Here is a 17662-nt window from a genome sequence, read left to right as displayed (position 1 = left end):
CCTTTCCATGTTGGTAAGGCTATTGGCAAAGATGCCTTTACCCTGCTTTGCCAAATGGGTCCCACTACTTGTGGTCCTGATTCCTGAAAGAGGAACCTTTGCTCTTAAAACCCAAATGGTACCTGCATGGGTCTTTTGAGCAAAAGAATCAGGCTCTATTTCTTTAGGAACCAGTCTATCATGGAAAACACAAAGAAGCTGTTGACAGAGCGACTGCAAGAAGTTACCAAAGCAACTTCTTTTCTAGCTCACTAAAGGTACAGACAATGTAAATGCCCTTGGGCTCACAAACATTTCTGTTCTGGCTCAATCAAAATGATATAATTTAGATTTTCCCTTAAAAAATACAGATATAGTGGTTAATGCACTTAAGCCCCCAAGCTATACTTGGGTTTTGCAAGAGGAGTTTGGCTCTTGGCTTCCATACACTACCCTAGAAGATGTGTTTTGCTCCAGGAGTTTTATCTTTATACACACTGATCAAAGATGAACTTAGGCAAAGAAACATGCAGCTCCCCTTGCATTCATGTACATTCAGATTTAGTCACTGTGGGCAGTAGCACAGAGCAGAGAGCATGTCTTCAGGCTGTCTTATGGGCCATGAGAGCATCTTCCTTCTCTCCTAGCTCTCTTCTGAGGAAGGTGATTTAAAAAGAAAGATTGGTTTAATAAAGAGCATCTCACTGCGTGATATACCAGCCCTGGGGTAGCAGTACATTTATCTGCACACATTATGGGTTTAATTTGGTCTATGTAAAACCCAGAGAAAACCAATTAAAGAGTCTTATTAAATAAGTCCTCATCAAAAAAATGAAGTGCAGTCAAGTTGCTGAAGCCGGAGAGATGAACCAAGCTCCTGGACTGTATCAAATGGGATTGATGGGAGCTCTATCCAACTCCATGTGTGGTTTTAGTTTGTTATGGTGTGTGTATATGTATAATGGAGAGGACAACACCTATATGTGATGTGAGAATGGGGGAATCCATCAGAGAGAGCTGAATAGGAAGGCGCTGCAGAGAAACAAGGAACAAAACTGCTCATACAATGCTGAATTAGAGTTGCCCTTGATTAAGGCATTACTTTCACAACATGAGTACAAGCTTTAAACAGGGTTCTTTTTGTCCCTATTAGAAAAGGTGGGATTTTTTTTTTCTACCTCCACATGAAGATCAAACAAATGAATCAGTTTCTCCTTTCATTAATTTTTAATGCATGATTTCCCTGGTATAATTGCTCACCCTGAAATAAACCACCTCAGCCTCAATCAACGCAGTTGTAAATATTGATGTGAAAGAAAAACTGGCAGCAGTGTTTCCTCTGAGCATTCAAAGGCAAGTAAGTTGTAAATACAAATGCAACCAGCTGGCATTTTCCAGAGCAACGGAAAGTCTCTTGCTAGAGTTGCAAGATCAGGGCCCAGGCAGTGGGACAGGATTCTGGGCTAGCATATATGTCCTTGGAGTAGGAGTTTTGGGCAACTTGCCCTTTTGTAGTGGTTCTGTAATCCCAACCCCAAGGCCTTGGGCAAATCATTTGTTATGGGATTCAGTGTAGTCAGTGGCACATAAACTGATGACTCCAAACTCCCTTGGTAGTCCATGGGGAGCTAGTCAACCTTTGCAATGGAGTTTAGAGCATCTTAATATAGCCACTCAAAATATGTCACTGGAATCACCACAAGCACCTTTTTCTCTAAAAGGGGCAACCAGGTGGTAGGGACACAAACTGCAGCTCCTTAAATGTAAATGAAATTAGTCTAACCATACCTTCTAGTTCTTCTGTTATCAACTCTATTTGTTCTTTTCAGCAGTTATGTGTTTATCAGGTTGGTTCAGAAGACTGCAAATGACTGAAGAAGAAACAGGGTGATGGAATAAATAAAGGTTTTGCCTTGAAATGTCCAACTCTTCTAGAAAAATGTTCTGATTAGATATTACCAAGGGTAATGTAGGGACAAGACAAGGTAAAATGGCTTTAAACTGAAAGAGGGGAGATTTATGTTAGATATTAGGAAGGAGTTCTTCCCTGTGCAAGTAGTAAGACATTGGCACAGGGTGCTCAGAGAAGTGCCCATCCCTGGCAGCGTTCATGGCAGGTTGGAGGGGGCTTGGAGAAACCTGCTCAAGTGGAAGGTGTCCTTGCCCATAGCACGAGGCTGGAACTAAATGATCTCAAGGTCCTCTCCAGCCCAAACCATTCTGTGACTGTGATTCTGTAATTTTTCCCTCAAGGAATCAATATTTGCTCTTTTACTAAGAAACAGTTTTACAAGATAACGCATGACAGTACTAATTCTTGACAATTTCCCAGATGTAATGTTACCTGGATGGATTCTTCAAACCAGAGGAAGGAAAGAAAGAGACTTGTAGCAGTGCACTCAGTTTGATTTTCTGTTGTAACTTGAACTGGTTCTATGTCTTTCAGGTTTAGTCAGTAGGTACTTGAAAATGGTGTCCAGAAAGAGAGGCAATGGAGAAGAACCTAAACACATGATAGATTTTACCCATTCCCCTGGCTTTCTGAATTAAAATTGTAAAAGAAGAAATATTCATCAAAACTTTCAGAAGACTGAGGAAGATGCACAAGTCAGTTTGCTGAAGCTGATCTCTTTCACTGGAAGAAGGGCCACGAGGATGATCAGGGGACTGGAGCACCTCCCGTAAGAAGACAGGCTGAAGAAGTTGGGGCTGTTCAGCCTGGAGAAGAGAAGCTGCATGGAGACCTCATAGCAGCTTCCAGTATCTGAAGGGGGCCTATAGGGATGCTGGGGAGGGACTCTTCAGTAGGGACTGTAGTGACAGGACAAGGGGTAACGGGTTAAAAGTTAAACAGGGGAAGTTTAGATTGGATCTAAGGAGGAAATTCTTTCCTGTGAGGGTGGTGAGGCACTGGAATGGGTTGCCCAGGGAGGTTGTGAATGCTCCATCCCTGGCAGTGTTCAAGACCAGGCTGGACGAGGCCTTGGGTGACATGGTCTTGTGTCAGGTGTCCCTGCCCATGTCAGGGGTGTTGGAACTGGATGATCTTAAGGTCCTTTTCAACCCTAATTATTCTATGATTCTATTCTATGATTCTTATAAAATACACAGTTTCCAGGGATGAATGACAGCATTTCAGCTGGCTCTGATACTTAAAGACGGATCTGCCAGGTCCACACTTTCATGCTTAAAAATCAGTGCCACCAAGCAACTAACCCATGAGGTCATGGCATTTCTGTAGTGAAAATATGATCTGTACTTGATTTGTTTCTTCTTTGGTAAATCCAAGCTCTGTATCCTTGTTCATGGAACAGATATGTTGCTCCGTATCTTTCCCATGAAGCAAGTAGAAACCTAATGGGGAATCCTGTATTTCAGGTCACAAACTGTGCTCCATATACACAGAAGAGTTGCATTTTACACTGAGATAAAGGGTTCCTTAAATCAGAAGAAATATCTTCTGCTACCTCTTGTCCATAGTTTGATCCTTATTTCAAGGTATAATGATGTGTGTTTTCAGCAGTGGAGGCTCATGTTAGGCAAATGGAAAAAGTGGTTTATTCATCCCACATAACCTGCTCCTGTATATCAGCATACAAGTTCTTTCCAAGCAGTGCTTTGGAATCTGTCATTTTAGTGAAATGCTCCCATTGCTTCCCTGTAATTTATCACTCCCTTCCCTGTCCCCTTTTCCCATCATCACCCTCCCAAAAAATTGCAGTAACAAATGAAGATTAAAACAAAAATCCTCATTTTCTGAATTCGAGTATAAATGTTCTGAATAAAAATTCAATCTGAAAAATCTTTTGTTCTGCTTTTCTCCTTTTTTTTTTGTTTAAATTCCCCTCATCCTACAAGGACACCATTTCTTTCCGAACACATTAAGATTTACCATCCCATTCTCTAGTAGTTCATTGCTGGTTTGCATGCAGGAGAAGATTGCTTTAACAAGTGATTAGTAGTAAAAGGCTCTGATGATGATGTGGCAAGAAAGAGCATTAAAATAAACTTCTCTAAATCCTAAGAAAAGTTGAACATGCCTCTAAATATTTTAAAAGTTGCATAAAAACCTTATATAAGGGGGCGGTATATAAACCAGCAAGCTCTAGTGTCTCTCATATGTTCAAGACACTGGCTTTTAATATCTGTTTTGTCTGTTGAAAGTGTCACATAAAAGATGACAATTCCTTTCCTGGTAAGTGTAGGAAGGAAGTTCATACACCTAAGAGCTCAAAAGAGTTTTTCCTCTTTTCTATCAAATCTTCTGCCTCATTAAGACAGAAGTTGGTCCTATGCAAGAGCTCCATAATCATAGAATCATAGAGAGGTTTGGGTTCAAGGGACCTTAAAGATCATCTAGTTCCAACACCCCTAATGTGTGTCACAGGATCAGTGTTAGTGTGTCTACAAAGGCAATGTCTTGGAGGTGCTCTGGGGAGTTTGTGTCATTCATATTTAGCCTTTATTGGTTAGTGATGAGATGACTGGACAAAGTCTTTACAACCGAGCTTTCATCACGTCTCGTTCTTTAAACTCTTTCTGGGTCTATTGGAACGGAGATTTTGGTTTTTTTATAGAATCAGAGAATGGTTTGGGTTGGAAACAGCCTTAAGATCATCCAGTTCCAACCCCCTGCCACGGGCAGGGACACCTCACACTAGACCATATCACCCAAGGCTCTGTCCAGCCTGGCCTTGAACACTGACAGGGATGGAGCATTCACCACTTCTTTGGGCTACCTGTGCCAGCAGCTCAGAACCCTTACAGTAAAGAACTTCCTCCTTATATTTAGCCTCAACTTCCCCTGTTTCAGTTTGAACCCATCACTTCTTGTCCTATTACTACAGTCCTTAATGAAGACTCCTTCTCCAGCATCCTTGTAGTCCCCTTCAGACACTGGAAGCTGCTCTGAGGTTTCCAAGCAGCTTCTCTTCTCCAGGCTGAAAGCAACAGCTTTTGTTTGGGTTTGGTTTCCTTTTCTTTAAGTAAATTTAAAAAAAAAAAATCAAACAAAAAATAGAGAAAAAATGGGCCTCCAAAGGGATCAAAATTGTTCTTCAAATGGTTCAAATTGAGTTGAATTAGGTCATTCCTTTCAATCAGTAAAGAAGTTATGCACTGTATGGTATAAATTCAAAACGTTTTGGAACTATCTATCTAATTCCTCTAGAAGAAGATTGCTTTGACTCTCTCTTTGACTAAGATAAATCAGGGTTTTTTTGCAGTTGGCCTCTAGCTGGAAAGCCTTTTCTTAACAACCTGAAGGTGAAGCAAAACATTCTATGACAAGTGAAGAAAACATGAAAGTAAATCCCAAACTGAACCAAATTAACTTTCGGTTTTGTACCAATCCAGCTGAAAAACACCCACTTGTTTTTATTCAGATACTGAACTCTGACTCTGCATTATTCTAAGATTTTGCTTCCTAGAAAAGCTACCACTGAGAGTGAATGCTTAGTAAACATCAGTGTCAAGGCACATCTATTCATTTAGGGATCTTGTATTGCAACCTTGAATGAAATGCCCTTTATCTCTCCAAATGTCATCCCATCCTGCAGCAGGGATGAGTTTTACATGAAGAGCTTCAGCTTACAGTGATGAAAAACTTGGCCTGTGTGCTTCTAAAGACAATTGTCAGAAAAATGAAGTCCTGGTTATTGACTGAGTACCTAGACAGTACTTTGTCATAGGAGCAGTTGACTGAATCATAGCGAGCAGGAACATTTCAGCTTTTAATGGCCATCATTTGTTTTCATCTCTGTTTCACTGAACCCTATCAAAATTGAGAACTCTTTTCCTGAACAAGGAATACCCATTGTGAAGAAATAGCAGCAAAGACCTGGAGTCCTGAAAACTTGACTTTGGTGTGGTGTTTCGAATTAGATTTCAAACCCGTTGTTGCTCAGAGGAAATACCCTTTCCTGCACTATGAAAGGTAGTTGGGAGACCCTAGCATCTATACATGAGAGAATCACAGATTAATTGAGGTTGGAAGGGATCCAGGATGTCTTTAGCTCAATCTCCTGCTCAAAACAGGCTTAGCTACAAGGTCATACCAGGCTGTCCAGTTCTTTATCCAGTCTGGTCTTGAAAACCTCCAAGGATGCAGACTGTACAGCCCTCTTCAGGCAACCTGTATTTGAAAGAGAAACCCTTTCTTGTCTACCTTTCTCTATCCCACAATGAGTATATCCTTATATCCACTTTGAATCTCTCATTTCCACTGGTGATTAATGCCTGTGAAGAGTCTGGTTGTTTCCTTGGTAATCTACCTGTAGACACATGAAACTGCTTTTAGGTGCCCTCCAAATCTGTCCCATCTCCAGGCTGAACAAGTCCCAGTCCTATGGACTCTCTGCACAGAGCAAGTGGCACAGCCCTAGCTATCTCAGTGGTCCTCCACTGAATTCACTACAACTTATGAATGTCTTTTCTGTTTTGTGGCTTCCCTTTTAAAAACAAGACTTCCCTAAACCACAGCCTTTAACTGGAATCTAATGATATGGTTTTTAGTTGTTGGTTGTGGTTTAAACCCAGTAGATATCGAAGCCCTACAGAGCTACTCACTCACCCTGCAATGGGATGGGGGAAGGAATGTGAAAGGCGAAAGTTAGAAAACTTGTGGTTCAAGATACAGACAGTTTAATAGGTAAAGGAAAAGCTGCCTGCTCAAGCAAAGGAAAATAAAGAATTCATTCATTACATCCCATTGGCAGGAACATGTTTAACCGTTTCCAGGAAAGCAGAGCTTCATCACATGGAACAGTTACTTGGGAAGACAAACACCATAAATCTGAGTTTTCCCCCTTCTTTCTTTTTTCCTCAGCCTTTTATTGCTCTTGTGATAATTATATGGAAAACCTCTTTGCTTAGTTTGGGTCACCTGCTTGGTTTTGTCCCCTGCCAGTCTACTGCACACCCTGTTCACTGAGAGGGCAAAGTGAGTAGCAGAGAAGGTTTGATGCTGTGGAAAAATTCCTCAGCAAAACCAGAAAAGTGTGTTATTAGTACTGCTTTGGTCAAAAATCTAAAATATAAGCTACTGTGAAGAAAATTATGTCTTAGCCAGGCCAAATACATTGACTAAAGAGGATTTTCAAGCCAAGTTGCCCCATGCAAGACCTGCTTGGATGCTGTGACTAGAGCAATTGTGTGACTAATTGCAGAAACTCATCAATGAGGCCATCTGGAATCATAGAATCACAGAACGGTTTGGGTTGGAAAGGACCTTAAGATCATCCAGTTCCAACCCCCTGCCATGGGCAGGGACACCTCACACTAGACCATGTCACCCAAGGCTCTGTCCAACCTGGCCTTGAACACTGCCAGGGATGGAGCATTTACCACTTCTTTGGGCAAACTGTGCCAGTGCCTCAGTACCCTTACAGGGAAGAACTTCTTCCTTATATCCAACCTGAATTTCCCCTATTGCAGTTTGAACCCATCACCCCTTGTCTAATCGCTCCAGTCCCTGATGCAGAGTCCTTCTCCAGCATCCTTGTAGGCCCTCTTCAGATACTGGAAGGCAGCTAGAATGTGACTGTATCTAACTCCCTTCTCTTCTGTTGTGTGCCTCTCTTGAATTGCCCCTGTTATTACCTACACAGGTTGGAACTGCCACGCTGCCAGTTAGAAATCACATCCTAACTTGCTTAATCTCTTCCATTTCTGTCTTTATAATCAGGGACTCTGATGCTGTCCAGCTGAGCTTGTTAGATGCAACATGTGTTGCTACTTGTTTGTACCAAGAGAGGCAATTAAGATGCTTCTCAGGTATTGGTTTGACTTGTCTCTTCTTATCTTTCTTCCATTATTTACAACTGTATAGCATTTGCAGAGAACTCTGCTACATTAAGATTCACATCGCATTGCTAAGGCAGGTTTTCACCCCATCCTTTGTAAATCAGGCTTGCATTGGCTCTGTGTGAAATGTATTATATATCGTGCTCATTAACACACCATATGAACACATGGTTGAGAAGATAAGACACTTCAAGAAGAGGAGAAATGCTGAGATGGCAGGCTGCCTTCTGTAGAAAGGAAATGTCATGAAAACTTCAGCAACAATGAGATTCTTCAATCATCTTCCCCAGTAACCCATTCCACATGCTATCTGTCTCTCTGAGTCTTTCTCCCTCTCTCTTGTGTATGGCATTTTGAAAAGCAAGAGCAAATTGTACATTCACATGAAGGTTACTGAGCCATTCAGTAGACTCCAGGAAGGCTTGAAAACTTCCTTCTGTTCATCTTGCATTAAGTATAAGCTCTACAAACATTACCAATAGGGGTGATACTCTGAATTCAGGCATTAGTGAATCACTGCATCTCCTTTAACACATGGTACCTCCATCTTCCATATGTTTTTAGAGGCAGAAGAGGGAATACTGAATTCCTTCATCCAAAAATGAACGCTGGCATTTGTTCCATGGGTTCAGAAATAAGTTCTTAAAAAGATGCACTTTTCATTTCAGCAAGTGATAAAATCTTTCTCTTCTGCCAGGATATTTCAGGCACAAAACCAGGAACTTTGGCTTTCAAAGCTCGGCTTAGTGCTGCATTCACCTCATTTGAGTTGATTGATTTTTCTGTCTATGATTTCCTGGCATATGCTGTGCTGCACCTTTATAACTAATATTTGTTGGTGAATGCTTTATATCACTGGGAGCTAAGGAGCTAGAGCACAGTTTAATGTGCCACTTATCATTTTCAAAGTGCTAGTATTGCATTTCTATCAGTGTCTTCATGCGAGGCTGTGGTATCAAAATAGCAGTGGTACTTGGTGATAGTGCTGATGCTGAGGGGATGTATGTTTCCATCCCATCCCAGGATGGATAGTTATGGAATCATATTTACTGAGTCTTCTGTGCTGGATTGAGCTTCTCCCAATGACACTGATAAACTAGAATAGTTCCTTGATAAATAAGAATAGACTCTGAGGTACCGGGTTCTCAAACTCCAGACAGCAGCTAAGTGTCACACAGCTGCTCGCTCACACCCCTCATGTATGGATGGGGAAGAGAATCAGATTAAGTGAGAAAACTCATGCGTTGGGATGAAGACAGTTTAACAGGTAAAGCAAAAGCTGCGTACGCAAGCAAAGCAAAATAAGGAATTCATTTACCACTTCCCATGGGCAGGCAGGGGTTCAACCATCTCCAGAACAGCAGGGCTCCATCACACATAATGGTGACTTGGGAAGACAAACATCATCACTGAGCATCCCCCCACCTTCCTTCTTCTTCCCGCAGCTGTACATGCTGAGCATGATGTCATAAAGGATGGAACATCCCTTGGGTCAGTTGGGGTTGGCTGTCCTGGCTGTGTCCCCTCCCAACTCCTTGTGTCTCCTTGCTGGTGGCGTAGGATGAGGAGCAGAAAAGGCTTTGACTCTGTATAAGCTCTGCCCAATGACAATGAAAACATCCTTGATTTACCAACACTGTTTCCAGCACAAATCCAAACCACAGCCCCATACCAGCTACTATGGAGAAAATTAACTCTACCCCAGCCAAAACCAGCACAGGTCCTCTTATGTTTCCTTGATGAGTTTGCTGCTTAAACTAATGACAATTTCCTGGGGTTTGTGAATGCACAAAGAGCTTGAAGGGTGTTTGAGATTTCAATGGAGAAGAATAGCAGAGGGAACTGAAAATGCAGGATAGAAATCTTCTAATTTTTCCCTGTGTGAAACAGCATTTAGCATTTTAAACAGACTCTCATTTCTAAACTTTCCTCATTTTGCAAAAAGAAATAAAGCTTCATTAAAACATCTCCACAGTTCAAAGCTCTGAGTGACTTGAAACATTTCCTTTGGATTTGATTTGTTTTTTTTGGTTTCATTCCAATCAACCACAAAACTATTCCTTTTAAAGCAAGCAACAGTGAAGCCACAAACAGTTTTTCATGCTGTGGTCTAGCAGGAGCATGCACATGCTGCTTCCCACAGCTGCCTCCCTGCTGGGATAGACAGTGCTCACTATCAATTCATACCTACAGGCTTAAAATGCACCTCAGTGACAAGGAGATGCCTCTCTCACCCTTCAGGTCTCTCCAAAGGGTATTTGTTCATTCTAGGAGTTAACTATGAGATAGGGGAAGATGTTGAACGTGCCTGCAGTTGCACAGAACACCTGCTGTGGGAACTTGAGTTATCTTACATACTGCAACGTCCGTTCATGCATAGGCAAAGGAGAAAAGCGCATGAAGCCAGCCCATTTCTCACACCACAGATGTTTCATCCCTAGGTTCCTGCCCCACTCTGTGAGCAAAGGCTGTTGCTCAGAAAGATTAGTGGTTATGAACCAACTACAAACCCAAGACATCAAACAGCACCTTCTGTAGCCTCTGTGCCAGTCCTGCCCTGATCTTAGCAGGGAACAGAGACGCACAGCTGAGCACATGGTTTGGAAGTGCAAGGACAGGGGACTCATTTGAAGGGGGAAGAAGAGTCGTTTTGCTCACAACTGGAGCAGTCTGTTCAAACTCAGACGCAAATCAATTGCATGATCCCTACTGATGTCAAGGAGTCAGTCCTACCTCACTGGAGCCTGTCCTCGGCTGTGGAAAAACTTCTCTGGAATGGTTTCTGTGCTGAAATGCTAAACCTGTTTGCCACAAATTCTCCACCTCTTTCTTTTCCCTTTTCTTTTGCAACTGGGTATGGAAACTTTTCTCTTGTGCTGTCCTAACCTGCACTGCAGGGGTTGCAAAGTGCATGAGTGATAACCTGTTCCCAAATATCTTCATGTCTGCCACAAAGGGATGGGCAAAATGAACTAATCAAGAATATAGATAAATTGTTGTGCTGTCTTTGGGTAGAAGGTGCTGCAAATTCAGAAAGTATCATTAAAAATAACTAGTCTTTACATATCATGCCCAGATACACACCATTTCTTGAAATAAGAATGTAGAACAAATGATCAGTTCAGGCATCAACACATTATAAATAGCATCTCCTGTCCTTTAGTGGATGAGGAAGTAATTTTCTGAGGACTTCCTATTAAAATATCGAATATGTGGAGTTACCTCATCCATCAGTGAGAGCAAAACCTGTATTTAGGTCACTTCAGCAAAGGTTAAACTCATCTTTACCAGTATGAGTTAAGGTATCCCAGCAGCTGCTCTTCATGAGTATTTAGGAAGATTCACATTTAAGATGTAAGAGCCTGAATGTCTCTTTGGATAGCCAGGTGTGCTCAGTAGGAGCATTTAGCATCACTATGTAACTGTAAGCAAGACAAGAAGGGAAGAAAGGTCAACTTGGTCCTCCAGAATGACCCACGGAAGGCTTTTTCCCTTGGCCAAAATTCCTCCTTTGGGTCAAAGACTTCAGGCTGCTTCTCCCACCTTCCCAGGGACTTCTTCACTCCTCAGGCAAAGAAAAAGGGTTCTTTTTTCCTCACTCAAGAAGAGTGAAATACATGGGTTACTCTTGGAAAGTAGATTTAGACTTAGACTATTAACATGCTTCATAGCAAAAGAAAGCCATTGTGCATTCAGTTGTAATTGGAGTTACCCTTATATAACTCTATGCTCTTCCTCATCCACATGCTTGCCCCTAGCAACAGACACCTCTGAGCTAAAATTAACACTGCTATTCATACCTGTGGGAAAGGAAAAGGACCTGTGAGATGCATGACAATAAAGGCAAACTGTGGCCGCATGCAAGGAACAGTGTGGTCTTGTGTTATCATGCAAACACTATGTCCTCAAGGTGCTATTTCATTGTGGCTGAATAAGGGAAGAGTGCTGCCTGTTAAATCATCTTCCATACAAAGCCCTCTGGGAAGAAGTGCTACATGAAAATACAAGCTACAAACACTAAGCAGACTTTAGTACACCCTGTTATAGCTAAATTTCAACAGATGAGCTATTCTATTAAATAGTTCTTTTCCTGCAGTACTCAAAACACAGGTCTTGGGTCTATTCCTTAGCTCTGACTCTCCCAGTGAGGATGACGCAGCACAGTGAGAAGACTGGGCCAGAAATTAAAAGGAAGATGTGGGAGCACAATGGAAAGGGAATGAATCTCCAATGGGATATAGATAAATATATCTATATATAAAATGCAGATATATAAAAGGATAAATAATAAATGTCATCTAAAATGTCCTCTTGGGCTGAGTCATCTGCACAAGGAAGAGCTGGGTCATAGAAGAAGTAGTTGGAATAATCCTCTGGGAACCGGTGAATTAAAAGCAGTGCCCTTTGATGCGACAATGCTTGGCTCTGATTCCTGGTATTTATGGGTTTCTGTTCCTTTGTCCCTCCATTATTTTGCTAGCTGCTGAAACAAGGTGAGAAGAGAAAGCTCTCAGTTGCCTTTTTGCCCTCAGGACCTTAACATTTGAATGAGCAGCTGTTAAAAGCAGCAGGAATCTCAGAGATTCGATTGGTCTCTAAATTAATGGCTCTCCTAGAGCTAAAAGAAGAGACATCGTTTCCATGCAGTGGCACATCTTCTGGAAAAAAAAAAACCTGAAATAACTCCAAGGCAGCCATGAAAGTGGAGAGGACAACTTTGTTAGGAGCTCAAAATGGGTCAATTTGAGAAGTTCTTGTTCGGATAGCATCCCATAGACAAAACACCTCTCTGAGTCTGGTTTGTGCTAATCTATAAGACAGGGTGATGCTCTCCTTCTGTTGAGCTCCTTCATTCAAATTAGTCTGGGAACAGTGCTTTCATGAGTCCTCAAGACATATACCACCTCCTTCAGTGTGCCCCTTCACCAGTAAGGCTGATAGACATTTAGAGGAGGGCTTTTGATATGAAACTTTATTCACTATTGAATTGATGACCATGACCTCTGCCTGGGGGGATCCCAAACCGATGCAAAACCCCAAGGCAAGCTGGTAAATTTATTCTTCAATAAAGAAAAGGGACTGTACTTTGAAGTGTCTTCCTTGGAGCTAAAAGGTCTACATTTATAAATCAAAGTACACAGGTAATTTATGAAGTGTTCATCCCTATCATGTGGATATCTCAGCTGCTCCAGAAGGTCCCTCATAGTCTGTGATGTTCTTTTAGCTTTTACACAGAATTTAAGACGTGACAGATCTCTTAATATGTTAAATCCTATTAAACAGGCAAGGATAATTCACATTACTCCTACAGTATGCAGCAATGTCGTGATTCTTCAGATTTGGTTGCTATAGGTCTCACAGCTCATAAATACTCAGTTCACAGCCTGGTTCAATAAGCTGTTGTTCATAAAGAAGAGGGCCTACAAGGATGCTGGAGAGGGACTCTTTATCAGGATTGAAGTGATAGGGATGATGCGTTTAAACTGAAACAGGGGAAGTTCAGGTTGGAGATAAGGAAGAAGTTCCTTACTGTGAGGGTGCTGAGGTGCTGACACAGGGTGCCCCAAGAAGTGTTGAATGCTCCATCCGTGGCAGTGTTCAAGGCCAGGTTGGACAGAGCCTTGGGTGACATGGTTTAGTGTGAGGTGTCCCTGTCCATGGCAGGGGGCTGGAATTGGATGATCTTAAGGTCCTTTCCAACCAAAACCATTCTATGATTCTATGTCCTTTAGTTTTAAAAAGTCTACAGAGACAGTACCCATTTTGCCCATTTACCTGAGTCAAGGTCTCTTTTGCTCCTCACCCCACCCCACCAGCAAGTGATGGGGTGCACAAGGAATTGGTAGCTGACCCTAACTGACCCAAGGGATATTCCATACTTTATGACATCATGCTCAGCATATAAAGCTGGGGGAAGAAGAAGGAAAAAGGGGGACATTTGGAGTGGTGCTGGTTGTCTTCCCAAGTCACCATTATGTGTGATGAACCCCTGCTGGCCTGGAGATGGCTGAACCTCTGCCTGACCATGGGAAGTGGTGAATGGATGCCTTGCTTTGCTTTGCTTTACTTCTGTCTGCTGCTTCTGCTGTATTTGTTAAACTGCCTTTATCTCAACACACAAATCTTCTCACTTTTACCCTTCTGATTGTCTCCCCCATTCCACTGGGAGGGAGGGAGGAAGTGGCTGTGTGGGGCTTAGTTGATGGCTGGAATAACACCATGTCACCCCAGTACTTCTATTGCCTCAGAAAGTGTGGGAAGATCAGAGAAAGCAGAAGGCAAGCACCACCACTGTGATACATTTAGAAGATAAAGGCATGTTCTGGAGAGTTTGTTTCTTGTGATCTCCTCCTCCACCCGTATATGCAGAGCAGGCTTTCATCATTGATGTAGCAGTGCTGACCATTGCAGTAACCACAAACGCTTACCTCTGTAGATTTCATTAAATAAATTTGTTGAAGAAAGCCTTTGAAACTATGGGAATATTTTTTATCCTGAATCTCCTACTCCTGGATCTGCTCAGTTCTGCATGAATTTGGATTGCTACAATAGCCTTAATATGCTTAGGAATTCCTCATTTAAGGAGATCCAGGTTTTCTGCTTATACCATTGGCTTAAATGCTTTCAATGTGAACGATAAATCCAGCCTCAAGAATAGGCTTGATTTATGCCTGTAACACTGCAATACCCATTCCAGAGTTGCTGTTTGCCCTACCTGTACTTTTGTCTCCATCCTTGCAGATAGAGCAACAAAGAGGGCTTAGAGCCCTGTTAGATGTGACTGCAACTATGTGCTCCAGCAGTTACATCTGGAGCTTAAGTGCTACAGCTTCTTCCATAAATAAAGCATCAATAATCTGGCAAGTCTATTTAACTAAACTGCTGACCCTCAGTTATAGAAAAGGTTTTTAATATGGAGGGATTACATGATTGCTGTACCGAAGATCTTTAAGGGAACAGTTAATCCTTGCCCTTGCATGGAAATGTGATTTAAACACAACAAGAGGTTGGGTTCAGCTTGTTTTGTGTGCATGAGAAGTGACACAATTCTTACGCTATTCTTTGGCCTCTTGTCTGAAAGTGTGTCCCATAGTTGTGACTTATTTCTTATTTTACCTGGGCATAACAAATAGCTTTATACTGGGGTTTCTCCTGGTATCCGATTGCCTGGAAGCAAGTGTTTCTTCATGGCTACATTTCCCCAGAAATATTCCCATCAGGCTTTTCAGAAGGCAGGAAGCTTCAGCCAAAGGAGTTTGCCCAACACATCCATGATTGCCTTAGGGTAGCTTTGTCTTTGCTGATAAGATATGTTTTAGACAGGCTTCTTGGGCCAGGGGAATGGCCAAGACCTCCAGGAATGTCATTTCAGTTTCGAGGCTTGCTGTGGTTGGCAGCTTTCAAGGAGGAATAGGGATGTTGCTATGATGTGTTAGCTCGCTCTATTGCCACATTACTTGTTGATGGCAAGGGCTGAAGCCTGCTGCAAGCCATGACCACACAATTTTAAGCCATGCTGTAGCTGAGGCTAAATTAGTAATAACTGCTGATGGAACAGACTGGAACACGTTCGCTGATCCTAAGGTGCATGCTGCATGAATGAGATCTCGAGTCCTGAAAGGGATCATACTCAGTAAATCCTATAACTCTAATTTCAAGACCCCAGTTCCTGGATCCCTTAGAAATTGTGTCAATTATTATAGTTTGGATGGTAGACAGGTTTAGATTTTGGAGTAGACTCAGCCTTTGATATGCATCTTCTCTTTAAATCTCCTCCTACTGTTTTGGGTGAAGCTTCTGTGAAGCTTTGACACTGAGACCTAGCAATGAAATGCCCCCACGTAGAATCAGAGAATAGATTCAGTTGGAAAGGACTTTAAGCTCAGCTAGTTCCAACACCTCAACGGCAGGGACAATTCATACTAGACCATGTCTCCCAGGGCTCTGTCCAACCTAGCCTTGAGCATTGCCAGGGATGGGGCATTTGTCACTTCTTTGGGCAACCCATTCCAGTGCCTCACCATCCTCACAGTAAAGAACTTCTTCCTTACACCTAACATGAGCTTCCCATTTCAGTTTTAACCCATTATCCCTTGTCCCATCACTAATGAGGAGTCCCTCCCCATCTTCAAGATGTTTCTTATTATATGGCTTTCCAGATGCTGTTGTCTTTCATTTTTACTTCTGTGCACCCCATGGTGCTGAGGTTCATCGATTATCACAGCCATGTCATTGTTTTAGGTACCCTAAAAGCCAAGAGACATCTCCTGCCCTGGAGACCTTCCAGCTACCAGTAGGCTGAGACAGAATATTCCCTCTGTACATAAAGTTTTATTACTGCTTGTGTCTCTAAAGAATTAAAGGCTAAGGGATTCACAGGTATTAGCTAAATGGGAACAAAAAGAGAGGTCAATGTGAATAGCCCATTTATTTGATTAGTTACATTAGATGTGATTACACAAAATATAAAAACCAATTTTGTCTTTTTCTTTTTTTCTTTTGTGCATGTGGTAATGGGTTCAAACTGAAACAGGGCATTCAGGTTAGATATGAGGAAGAAGTTCTTTAATGTGAGGGTGCTGAGGCACTGGCACAGGATGCCCAGAGAAGTGGTGAATGCTCCATCCCTGGCAGTGTGCAAGGCCAGGTTGGACAGAGCCTTGGGTGACATGGTCTAGTGTGAGGTGCCCCTGCCCATGGCAGAGGCTTGGAACTGGATGATCTTAAGGTCTTTTCCAACCCAAACCATTCTATGATTCTATGATTCATTTGTTTATTTATTTCATGTTACCTTTATCTTTTTATTCTGTATAATTACACAACACCCAGAACATGTCTGTATTTCAGGGATTAAATCCAACACTTGTATCTAACCTTGCTTCTATCTTTGCATGTGTAAGGTTCACCACTGAGTTGCTAAGAAAGGTCAGTGCTGTTGGTAAACACTGGAGGAAGGGGTTGAGAACAGTCAGATGGCAGATAGTTATAGGAAGAATGTGAATTAAAAAAGCTATCACTGAGCAGAAGATCTGATCAATCTTCTATAGTATTTGTTGTCATCTACCTGCTTCTGTACATGCATCTCCATGAACTGTTTGCTGAGATCACCTTTGCCGTACAGCTTAGGAAAGTAGAGTCTAACTCTTATCAGTGGAGCTTTATTCCTTGCTTTTAATTTGAAACCCTTTGCTTTTCAGTCCTAGGACTAACAGTAATCTCTTCCCTTGCCCTGTTCTACCCGTGATATTTCCCTAGATATTTTAGCCCTGTTTGTGTTACCTAAACCCACAGTACTTTGCCTGTTTGGATAAGATCACACAGAGTTTTAAGATTCGAACCTGGATCTCTGGCAGAAAAAGAGCTAACTTCTAGCTAACTTATTAACTGAAAGCTTTCCTTCTGCTTAAACTATCTTTCTAGTCAAACCACTAAAGAATGAATACAACGAAGTTGTATATGTTTGAAAACAGACCCTTTGTATTACATATAACTTGCCCTATCAGCAGCGCTGACTTCTGTGATTGCAACTCCCCCATCCCTGACCATAAGCAGGTGCTTGATAACTGAACTGACCAAACCAGTTCGTTCTGTGTCTCCTCCTCATCTGATGAGGATCTATGAATCACAGCTCAACAGCTGCCTGCTGATGACAAAGCAGCACATTCGATTCATGTTCCCCAGTCATTGCACTATTGTTTCAAAGGAGCTGCCAGGGGGTTAGGCAGCCTAGATCCAATTAAGATCAGGGTCAGCCGGCATGATAAATGTCCTGATGTGCTTATAGCACCATCTCCCTGGAGACTGTCAGGATATACATTCTGAGTGGACTTGGTTCATATCTGATGCTCTTTGCTTGTCATTAGGCTTTGTCCTCAGATGT

Source organism: Pezoporus occidentalis, unplaced genomic scaffold (genome assembly GCF_034315485.1).
Source record: "Pezoporus occidentalis ecotype Australia unplaced genomic scaffold, CSIRO_AGI_Poc_V1 ctg3, whole genome shotgun sequence".
NCBI classification, from domain to species: Eukaryota; Metazoa; Chordata; class Aves; order Psittaciformes; family Psittacidae; genus Pezoporus; species Pezoporus occidentalis.
This window is presented reverse-complemented; position numbering follows the sequence as displayed.